Genomic DNA, 12,512 nt, shown 5'->3' with positions numbered 1-12,512 from the left:
ACTGTAGTGCTGCATCTGACATACTGATTTTGATTTTATAACATTTTATTCAGAAGGCTACTGCAAGTGCCGGGGTGTCATAATTGTTCTATGTCTAGTGCACCTAATACAGGACTTCAGAAAGGAGTACTAGCTCTTACCAAGCAGCCCCCAGCACCACCAGTGTCCAGTTTTCTCATCTCCTTTCCTGAAAGCACTGATTTATATTGGGGTGTGGTTCCACAGTCACTGGCTGACCTCTGGTAGTTCACCCAAGTGAGCATTCGTCTGAAGCTCAGATAGTGAACATGCATCTCTCTTAATTGAAACTGAGCTGCAGGGGCAAGGTAAATAACTTCCACTGGTAATTACTCATAAAACATAGCACTTCCTCATTCTTAAAAGCCTTAAAATGGGACCTAAAAAGTAATCTATTGTTTTCTTTTGTGTACAAACAGCAAGTGGATGGCCTCAAATTGCAGCACTTGAAACAAGGCAGGAAATTAATAATCCACTAGGTTTGCCGACAACTATTCAGTCGAAGAGACCTTCGGGTGGAAAAATAGATATTAGACTGGAAATTTAACTATAATGCTTGAATGGCTGTGTTTGAAGAGGATGAGGTAACCCGATCATATTTTTTTTACCATGTACCTTTCAGTCCTTTCAGCCATCATTGACTTAATGGATTCACCCTATTGCCCACCCCTCCCCCTTTCACTCCTTTGCTAGTCCAGACATCATGAATTCTGAAATATCTGACTGCAGCCCCTGTAGCTCACTGCTTTAGCTCCAATTTGTAATGGATGTCTCCCCCTTCACTGTCTGGGGAAAACCAGAGTGCAGCTTTGAGCTGTGGTTGTAATTAGAGTGGGGATTTCCCCATTTTACGCATTTTATCATGTCAGATGTCAACAACCAGTCAAAGATTTCAGTTCCATAGTGACCATGTAAACAATGCTGTTTGAACAATTTTTAGAAAGCAGTTTTTACATTGAAACCTTGCTATAAAATGACCTTTCTAAACATTTATGCAATACCTAGCCCATCTCCCATGGCACACAGGAGTCAAGACCATGCGAAATGGGGTTAGACAGTGGGGAATAATTGAGTTAGGGTGTGTGGATGCAATTCATTTTATAATTATACATTATTTTCTTATTTTATACAATACTTTGAATTAATATTATTATTTATAGTTAAATGGAAAAACTTATGGCAGTTATTAGTTTTCTGGAGCACAGGAGTTTATGGTACAGACTGATGAGGTGCTACAGTGCCACCAATGGTTGGAAGATGACAATTTTACATAGGCAGTTTCCATGAAAAATGTGGTATTGGAATTTATAATGGAAAAGGTTCACAACAAGTAAGATTTGTCTACAAAAGCACACACACATAAGCTTTTTAATGTGGATATTACTGAAAAGCACTCAAGTCTGCTGCCACCTTGGAAATGATTAGGCGGGCTTGAGGATGCATTGCTTTTCGTGACAGCTTGTGTACAATTAGCTCTTGGCCTAAACCTCGTTATCTAAAACCATAACCTCCTCAGTTTGTAGTATGACTCAAATTTTTTTTAAATATTTGTTCATGGCATGTGGGCGTCACTGGCAAGGCCAGTATTTATTGCCCATCCCTAATTGCTTTTGAGAAAAGTGGTGGTGAACCACCTTCTTAAACAGATGCAGTCCATGTGATGTAGCTACACCCCCAGTGCTGTTAGAGTGTGGGTTCCAGGATTTTGTGTGAGATCCTCAGTGTATATACTGTGAGTGTCATTCATCCTATAATGTACCTTATCCAACAAAATGTTAAAAAGTTGATTAATATAACACCAAAAAAGCCTCAGCACAATTGTTCATTTAATTGGAGCCCAGCCATCAGACAGTGCTTTACCTGCTATGGATACAGTGGACCAGAGAGGACATAATCAGATCTCCAGTATCCAAAGAATCAACCAGAGGTACAGGTGCTGAATCAGAGCTGTCGTAAAGTAAACCAATTTAAAGTGTTGCATCTACAGCAGAATTGATCTTGGTGCATACCAGGAGAACTGGGCAACAAACTTAACATTGAATCATAGGAAACATAGGAACAGGAGTAGGCTATTCAGACCCTTGAACCTGCTCTGCTATTCCATTCGATCCTGGCTGATCTTTACCTCAACTCCATTTACCTCACCTGAGTCACAAGCTTCTAGGTTCAAGTCCCACTCCAGGACTTGAACGCAAAATTAAACCAAGGCTGACAATCCAATGCAGTACTGAGGAAGTACTGCACAGTTGAAGGTGCTGTCTTTTGGATGAGATGTTAAACTGAGGCCCCATCTGCTTGCTTGAGTGGCTGTAAAAGATCCCATGGGACTATTTCAAAGAAGAGCAGGGCAGTTATCCCTGGGGTCCTGACCAATATTTATCCTCAATCAACATCACAGGAACAGATTATCTGGTCATTATCACATTGCTGTTTGTGGGAGTTTGCTGTGTGCGTACTGACTACTGCGTATCCTGCATTACAGCAGTGACTCAGTGACTACACTTCAAAATGTGCTTCATTAGCTGTAAAGCGCTTTGAGATGTCCAGTGGTCATGGAAGGTGCTGCATAAATGCAAGTTTTTCTTTCTTTTTCATCTGCCTTCATACCATAACCCTTGATACCCTTACCTAACAAAAATCTATTGGTTTCCTTCTTGAAAATTTCAATTGACCTAACATTCACAGCCTTTTAGGCAAGCGAGTTTAAGATTTCCACTACACTTTGTGTGAAATAGGAATTCCAGGTTTCACACTTAAATGGAATAACTCTAATTTTAAGATTATAACCCCTTTGTTCTGGATTTCCTCATCAGAGGAAATAGATTCTCTATATCTACCCTATTGAATCCCTTAATCTTTTTTACTATCTCAACTAGATCATCCCTCAACCTTCTAAACTCAAGGGAATATAAACCATGGTTGTGTAGCCTGTCCTCATAATTTAACCCTCTAAGTCCAGGTACTGTTCTGGTGAGTCTGTGCTGTGCGCCTTTTTAGGGCAATATATTTTTCCTAGCAACATCTGTGGAGAGATCTTGGCCTGAATTTTATTAGTGTGCCACCACGTACGGAAGTGCCGCCGAGGAGCCCCCGGGATATTCCATGCGAGTGCTCATTTAAATGGAGGGAGTGGAGCAGCCACCCCGATGGCTCCAGCGCCATTTTTAAAGAGCTTTAAGCCCTTAGAAGTCATTTTACATTTTAAAGGTACAGTATTAAGGATTTTTTTATTAACGCATAATAAAGACATGGAGGCCCTTCCCCAACCCCTCACCCCCACCGCCCCCACCAATGGTGGCCCCCACTACTGGCCCATAGTGACAAAACTGACTTTATGCCCGAACTTCCCCCCCCCCACGCCCCGAAAACCTTCTAACATTTGGCCTCTAATCCCTTCCCACAATCCCCACAGCCAATTAAAATTGTCTTCCACGCTCCCCCACACCTCCTGCCCTGAAAATATTATTGCTCCCCACCAGGTTCTCACCTTGGAACTCCATACACGTAAAATCGGCGTGGGATGGCCGCCGCCTGCAGCTAAGTTTATTTGTATTTCATTTAGGTTCATTTTAATATGCAGATGAAGGGGGTGGGTGGGAGGGGCGCCGCACTGAGGTAATATATGGCAGGCCCTTCTCGACATCGGAGACCAAGGCAGGCCACTCCGCGCAGAATTTTACCGGTCCCCACACTGCGACCCGTGGCATTGATGGGCTGGTAAAGTTCAGCCCCTTGGTGCCATCTTGCCACCTCGCAGGGCGAAGCTTCAGAAGCAACTCTGCAAGCATCACCCTGAGCTTCCAATTCCCTGCCATTTTAAATCTCCACCTTGCTCCCTTTTGACATTTCTGCTGCGGTGTTCCATTGAAGTTCAACGCAAGCCTGAGGAACAGCACCTCTTCTTTCAACTGGGCACTTTACAGTCTTCTGGACTCAACATTGAGTTCAACATTTTTAAATCCTTGCCTCTGTCCCCATTTTGTTTTCTGTTTCTTTGCTGGTTTGTTTTTTCACAGAATCACAGAAAGACAGAATCATAACAGTGCAGAAGGAGGCCATTTGGCCCATCATGTCCACACCGGCTCTCTGAAAGAGCAACTCCCTCAGTTCCATTCCTCTGCCTTCTCCCTATTACCCTGCATATTCTTCCTTTTCATATAACTGTCTAATTCCCTTTGGAATGCTTCAATTGAACCTGCCTCCGCCACATTCTCAGGCAGCGCATTCCAGACTTTAATCACTCGCTGCATGAAAAAGTTTTTCCTCATGTCACTTTTGTTTCTCTTACCAAATACTTTAAATCTGTGCCCACTCGTGCTCGATCCTTTCACAATTGGGAACAGTGTCTCTCTATCTACACTGTGCAGAACCCTCATGATTTTGAATACCTCTATCAAATCTCCCCTCAGCCTCCTCTTCTCCAAGAAAAACAGACCTAACTTCTCCAATCTACCTTCATAACTGAAATTCCTCATCCTTGGAACCATTCTTGTGAATCCCTCCTGCACTCTCTCCAATGCCCTCATGTCTTTCTTCAAGTGCGGCGCCCAGAATTGGACGCAATACTCCAGCTGAGGCCGAACCAATGACTTATACAAGTTCAACATAACTTCCTTGCTCTTGTACTCTATGCCCCTACTAATAAAGCCCAGGATACTGTATGCTTTATTAACTGCTCTCTCAACCTGTCCTGCCACCTTCAATGACTTATGCACATATACACCCAGGTCCCTCCGCTCCTGCATCCCCTTTAGAATTGCTCCCTTTATTTTATATTGTCTCTCCATGTTCTTCCTACCAAAATGAATCACCTCTCATTTCTCTGCATTGAACTTCATCTGCCACCCGCCTGCCCATTCCACCAACTTATCTATGTCCTTTTGAAGTTCTACACTATCCTCCTCACAGTTCACATTGCTTAGAAGTTTCATATCATCTGCAAACTTTGAAATTGTGCCCTGTACACCAAGGTCCAGGTCATTAATATATTTCAGGAAAAGCAAGGATCCCAACACTGACCCCTGGGGAACTCGAGTACAAAACTTCCTCCAGCCCAAAAAACATCCATTAACCACTACTCTTTGTTGCCTGTCACTCAGCCAATTTCGTATCCATGTTGCTACTATCCCTTTTATTCCATGAGCTACAAGTTTGGTCACAAGTCTGCTGTGTGGCACTGTATCAAATGCCTTTTGAAAGTCCATGTACACCACATCAACAGCATTGCCCTCATCAACCCTCTCTGTTACCTCCTCAAAATACTCCAGCAAGTTAGTTAAATATGATTTTCCCTTAAGAAATCCATGTTGGCTTTCCTTAATTAACTCACATTTGTCCATGTGATTTTGTCCCGAATAATCTTTTCTAGAAGTTTCCCCACCACCGAAGTTAAACCTACTGGCCTGTAGTTGCTGGGCTTATCTTTACACCCTTTTTTGAACAAGGGTGTAACGTTTGTAATTCCACAGTCCTCCGGCACCACCCCCGAGTCTAAGGAAGACTAAAAAATTATGGCCAGTGCCTCTGTGACTTCCACCCTCATTTCCCTCAGTATCCTTGGATGCATCTCATCCAGCCCTGATTCTTTATCCACTTTAAGTTCAGACAGCCTATCTAATACTTCCTCTTTATCAATTTTAAACCCCTCCAGTGTCTGACTTACCACCTCATTCAACATTGCCTGAGTTGCATCTTCTTCCTTGGTAAAGACAGATGGCAAGTATTCATTTAATACCTCAGCTATGTCCTCTGCCTCCATGTGTAAATCCCCTTTCTCATAGGGTCATAGAGTTATACAGCACAGAAACAGGCCCTTTGGCCTATCGTGTCTGTGCTGGCCATCAAGCACCTAACTATTCTAATCCCATTTTCCAGCACTTGGCCTTGTATGCTATGGCGTTTCAAATGCTCATCTCAATCCTTCTTAAATGTTGTGAGGGTTCCTGCCTCTACCACCTCTTCAGGCAGTGCGTTCCAGATTCCAACAACCCTCTGGGTGAAAATATTTTTCCTTAAATCCCCTCTAAACCTCCTGCCCCTTACCTTAAATCTGTGCCCTCTGGTTATTGACCGCTGTGCTAAGGGAAAAAGTTTCTTCCTATCAATGCCCCTCATAATTTTGTACACCTCAATCATGTCCCCCTTCAGCCTTCCCTACTCTAAGGAAAACAACCCCAGCCTTTTCAGTCTCTCTTCATCGCTGAAATGCTCCAGCCCAGGCAATATCCTGGTGAATCTCCTCTGCACCCTCTCCAGTGCAATCACATCCTTCCTATAGGGTGGTGCACAGAACTGTACACAAAATTCCAGCTGTGGCCTAACTAGTGTTTTATACAGCTCCGTCATAACCTCCCTGCTCTTGTATTCTATGCCTCGGCTGATAAAGGCAAGTATCCCATATGCTTCCTAACCACCTTATCCATCTGTGCTGCTGGCTTCAATGATCTATGGACAAGTACTTCTGACCTTCTGTACTTCCTAGGGTCCTACCATCCAGTGTATATTCCCTTGCCTTGTTAGTCCTCTCAAAATGCATCACCTCACACTTCTCAGGATTACATTTCATTTGCCACTGCTCCGCCCATCTTACCAGCCCATCTATATCATCCTGTAATCTAAGGCTTTTCTCCTCACTATTTACGACATCACCAATTTTTGTGTCATCTGCAAACTTACTTATCATGCCTCCTATATTCATGTCTAAATCATTAATGTACACTACAAACAGCAAGGGTCCCAGCAACAATCCCTGCGGTACACCACTGGTCACAGGCTTCCACTCGCAAAAACAACCCTTGACCATCATCCTCTGCCTCCTGCCACTAAGCCAATTTTGGAACCACTTTGCCAAATTGCCCTGGATCCCAGGGCTCTTACCTTCTTAACCAATCTCCCATGCGGTACCTTATCAAGAGACCTTTCTGGTCTCTAATCGACCCCACTCCTCCTTTTTCCACCCTTTTACTATTTATATGCCTATAGACACATCTTTAGTCATTTTACTTGTCCCGCTACCACTCCCTTTGGCCTTGCACCATGAAACATTTTGTCATGTTATCTATCCTGCCCTCCATCCTACCACGGACCGTCCCTGTTCTTCTTCTTCCCACCTTTCACTTGCTCAAAACCTATTACATTTCAAGCTTTTCTCAGTTCTGATGAAAGGTCATAGATCTGAAACGTTGGGCTGAATTTTACTGGCCCCCGACATCAGGGGTCATGGTGGGGGAGCCACAGGCCTCAACACCAGGAAGGCCCTGCCCCATATCACTGGCAGCAGCAAAGTCTCATGGCGGCCCCCCCACCCCCCCCACCCCCCCCCCTGCTGCTCAGCGACGGGACATCCATTTGAATATGTTAAAATATTAAAATGATGGAATAATTACTTACCTCGTCCTGACGGCTGTCCCATTCCGATATTACGGTTGCTGGCCAGCACTCCCGCGCCGTCGGACCCAATGCGGGCCACTGGAGGGGAGGGGGTAGGAGGTAAATATTTCAGTGTGGGAGGGGGTGAGTGGGGTCAAACTTGCCTGATTGGTCGAGGGGGTGATGGGAAGGGGTAAAGGTAAAAGTTTCTGAACTTTGGTGGGGGGGGTGGGTTGGGTGGGAAGGTCAGGTGCTGAAGCTAAGTATTTTGGGGGTTGTGGGGAAATGGGAGGAATGACATATAAGGCTATTGGGGGGTGGGCAAGAGGCTGGAAAGATTTTTAAAATTATTTTTCAATGCACTGCTTCTTTAAAATTTTTAATTGCCATTTAGGGCTCTAAGCCCTTTTAAAATGGCACCGGTGTCTGCGCAATGGCACCAAATGCCATTGCCAGGGACGCCATCGGGGCGGGGGGTGGTCTGCCCCGGCCATGTAAATGAGCTGCGCGTTTAATATCGCGGCAGCTCCACGGAGCAAATCCTGCAAGTGCACCCCGCCATCTTTGAAGCTCACCACAGAGATCATTGGCAACCTAGAAAGATTTAGCCTGTTAACTCTGTTTCACTCTTCACAGATGCTGCCAGACCTGCTCAGTATTTCCAGCATTTTCAGCTTTTATTTCAGATTTCCAGCATTCACAGTATATTGCTTTTGTACCATTTAATATGATTCGGTTAAAGGATGCATGTTAGCTGGGATTCTGGTAAAACATCCTGCTTTTTCAAATAGCCCAGGACATTTTTAGTATCTACTTGAGAATGCAAAATGGGGCCCTAATTTAAACATCTCGTCTGAAATGTGGCACCACTGACAATGCAGTACTCCCTCAGTATGACGCTGCAATGTCAGCCTAGATTATGTAATCGTCACCCACAATATCCATGATTCAGAGGCAAGTTTACTATTAACTAAGTTCAAACTTTGTATGAGAAATACATTAGCAATTGGAACAACTGGCCGGATATCGTAATGTAACAATCATGTGTCTGTACATTTCTGAGTGTATCTGTGATGCAGTGTTTGTGTTTCGTGTTTGTGTGTCTGTATGTGTTTGTGTCTGTGTGGTCTTGGTGAGCAAAGTAGAGAACAGAAGGAGGCGATGAAAAAGAGGAAATAAAGAAAATGGAGGAAAGGTTAGTGAAGCGGATAGCGAAAAGTGAAACCAGAACTGAAAAGGCAACAAAAACCTAGGAGTAAAACTTAGAAAATCACTAAAGAGCTGAAAAAATACAGGGAAGGAAGATAGAGACACAAAAAGACTGGAACAAAGCCAAAGGAATCATAGGGCCAGCTCAGCAACCTTTACTGAAAAAACACTGGAATCACTGCATGAGGTTGTTAAGAGTCATGAGCTGGCCTCACCAGAAAAAAGGAGCAAGTCTAGCCCATTTACCACAGAATTTTCCTAGATGTTCATTTAAATATTTTTTGTATCAAATTTGGGGCCTTAGAGATGATGCAGCACTAAAAATGTGCAAGCACTTCAGCTCACTAAATGCAGTAGAACTGCTGAATTGCAGCTCAGTAGAAAAGGGCGGCACAGTGGCACAGTGGTTAGCACTGCAGCCTCACAGCTCCAGGGACCCGGGTTCCTGTACGGAGTTTGCAAGTTCCGGGCAAACTGTGCAGAGTTTGCAAGTTCTCCCTGTGACCGCATGGGTTTTCGCCGGGTGCTCTGGTTTCCTCCCACAGCCAAAAACTTGCAGGTTGAGAGGTAAATTGGCCATTGTAAATTGCTCCTGGTGTAGGGAGGTGGTAGGGAATACAGGATTACTGCAGGGTTAGTATAAATGGGTGGTTGTTGGTCGGCACAGACTCAGTGGGCCGAAGAGCCTGTTTCAGTGCTGTATCTCTAAATAAATAAATAAAACTGATACACAGCCTACGCTTCCAAGTCTGGACTCTCTCTATATGAGATGTGCAACTGGATCTCCAATATCTTGGGGTCAGTGGCATACCTGAGGCAGAACCTGGCAACAAATGACTGGTGGAGGAGTAACATAGGTTGGAATTCAGTGACATTGACTTCTCTGCCCCAATGACTTTCCAATGGTGCCCACTGGATATTCTAGGCCAGAGCCATAGCCGGAACACTCCAGAAGATGAAAGTCTGTTATAATGAAATTGACTCTTTTTTAAAGCAGACTGGTTTCCAATGTTGATGTAATTTTAAACCTGTTCTGCTTCATTTTTTATTCATTCATGGGATGTGGGCGATGCTGGCCAGGCCAGCATTTATTGCCCATCCCTAGTTGCCCTTGAGAAGGTGGTGGTGAGCTGCCTTCTTGAACTGCTGCAGTCCATTTGGGGTAGGTATACCCACAGTGCTGTTAGGAAGGGAGTTCCAGGATTTTGACCCAGCAACAATGAAGGAACAGCGATATAGTTCCAAGTCAGGATGGTGTGTGACTTGGAGGGGAACTTGCAGGTGGTGGTGTTCCCATGTATTTGCTGCCTTTGTCCTTCTAGTTGGTAGAGGTCGCGGGTTTGGAAGGTGCTGTCTAAGGAGCCTTGGTGCATTGCTGCAGTGCATCTTGTAGATGGTACACACTGCTGCCACTCCTGCGTCGATGGTGGAGGGAGTGAATGTTTGCAGATGGAGTGCCAATCAAGCGGGCTGCTTTGTCCTGGATGGTGACGAGCTTCTTGAGTGTTGTTGGAGCTGCACCCATCCAGGCAAGTGGAGAGTATTCCATCACACTCCTGACTTGTGCCTTGTAGATGGTGGACAGGCTTTGGGGAGTCAGGAGGTGAGTTACTCGCCTCAGGATTCCTAGCCTCTGACCTGCTCTTGTAGCCACGGTATTTATATGGCTACTCCAGTTCAGTTTCTGGTCAATGGTAGCCCCTAGGATGTTGATAGTGGGGGATTCAGCGGTTGTAATGCCAAGGGGAATGTCAAGGGGAGATGGTTAAATTCTCTTTTGTTGGAGATGGTCATTGCCTGGCAATTGTGTGGCGCGAATGTTACTTGCCACTTATCAGCCCAAGCCTGGATATTGTCCAGGTCTTGCTGCATTTCTACACAGACTGCTTCAGTATCTGAGGAGTCGTGAATGGTACTGAACATTGTGTAATCATCAGTAAACATTCCCACTTCTGACTTTGTGATTGAAGGAAGGTCATTGATGAAGCAGCTGAAGATGGTTGGGCCCAGGACACTACCCTGAGGAACTCCTGCAGTGATGTCCTGGAGCGGAGATGATTGACCTCCAACAACCACAACCATCTTCCTTTGCGCCAGGTATGACTCCAGCCAGCGGAGGGTTTCCCCCCCCGATTCCCATTGACCTCAGTTTTGCTAGGGCTCCTTGATGCCATACTCGGTCAAATGCTGCCTTTATGTCAAGGGCAGTCACTCTCACCTCACCTCTTGAGTTCAGCTCATGTCCATGTTTGAACCAAGGCTGTAATGAGGTCAGGAGCTGAGTGGCCCTGGCGGAATCCAAACTGAGCAGATTAGTGCGAAGCAATTGCCGCTTGATGGCACTGTTGATGACACCTTCCATCACTTTACTGATGATTGAGAGTAGGCTGATGGGGCAGTAATTGGCCGGGTTGGACTTGTCCTGCTTTTTGTGTACAGGACATACCTGGGCAATTTTCCACATTGCAGGGTAGATGCCAGTGTTGCAGCTGTACTGGAACAGCTTGGCGAGGGGCGCGGCAAGTTCTGGAGCACAGGTCTTCAGTACTATTGCCGGAATATTGTCAGGGCCCATAGCTTTTGCAGTATCCAGTGCCTTCAGTCGTTTCTTGATATCACGCGGAGTGAATTGAATTGGCTGAAGTCTGGCATCTGTGATGCTGGAGACTTCAGGAGGAGGCCGAGATGGATCATCAACTTGGCACTTCCGGCTGAAGATTGTTGCAAATGCTTCAGCCTTATCTTTCACACTGATGTGCTGGGCTACCCCATCATTGAGGATGGGGATATTTGTGGAGCTACCTCCTCCAGTTAGTTGTTTAATTGTCCACCACCATTCACAGCTGGATGTGGCAGGACTGCAGAGCTTCGATCTGATCCGTTGCTTATAGGATCGCTTAGCTCTGTCTATCGCATGCTGCTTATGCAATTTAGCATGCAGATAGTCCTGTGTTGTAGCTTCACCAGGTTGACACCTCATTTTAAAGTATGCCTGGTGTTGCTCCTGGCATGCCCTCCCGCACTCTTCATTGAACCAGAGTTGGTCTCCTGGCTTGATGGTAATGGTAGAGTGGGGGATATGCCGGGCCATGAGATTACAGATTGTGGTTGAGTACAATTCTGCTGCTGCTGATGGCCCACAGCGCCTCATGGATGCCCAGTTTCGCATTGCTAGATCTGTTCAAAATCTATCCCATTTAGCACGGTGATAGTGCCACACAACATGCCAGACGGTATCCTCAATGCTCAATACCTAAACATTGCTTTCAAGCACCACCACTTCCCCCCTCTCCCACAGGCAGATAAGTCCATATTAATGGAAATTCCCACCTACCTTGTATAAATGGCCTGACCCCGGAAACACTGGTAGGGTCAGTGTCCCTTCCTATGGGCAGAGCAAGATACCCACTCTGAGGGTAGCAGGATCACAAATATTCAGATCCTTGTTCTAGTACACAAGACCGCTGTATCTGCCCTCATATCCTAAAGCAACAATGCACCAGTAAATGGAACCCATAAAGTTAAAAGAAAGACTTGTATTTATATAGTGCCTTTCATTACCACAGGACATCTCAAAGCACTTTACAGCCAATGAAGTTCTTTTTGTTGTAATGCAGGAAACACGGCAGCCAATCTGTGCACAGCAAACTCCCACACACAGCAGTTTGATAATGACCAGATAATCTGGTTTTGTGATGGTGGTTGAGGGATGGATATTGGGCAGGACCCCGGGGATAATTCCCCTCCTCTTCAAAATTGTGCCATAGGATCTTTTACATTCACCCAAGCAGGCAGATGAGACTTTGTTTTAACTTCACTGTGGCGTTGCAGCTAACCTAGCTTATTATTATTGTCAATCTTCTTGCTTTATTTCCCTTCTGGGCAACAGGCTCAGTTGAGTGACTTATTTCTCCCAG

This window comes from Heterodontus francisci, chromosome 1 (genome assembly GCF_036365525.1).
Source record: "Heterodontus francisci isolate sHetFra1 chromosome 1, sHetFra1.hap1, whole genome shotgun sequence".
Classification (NCBI taxonomy): domain Eukaryota; kingdom Metazoa; phylum Chordata; class Chondrichthyes; order Heterodontiformes; family Heterodontidae; genus Heterodontus; species Heterodontus francisci.
Note: the sequence above shows the minus strand (reverse complement) of the source record.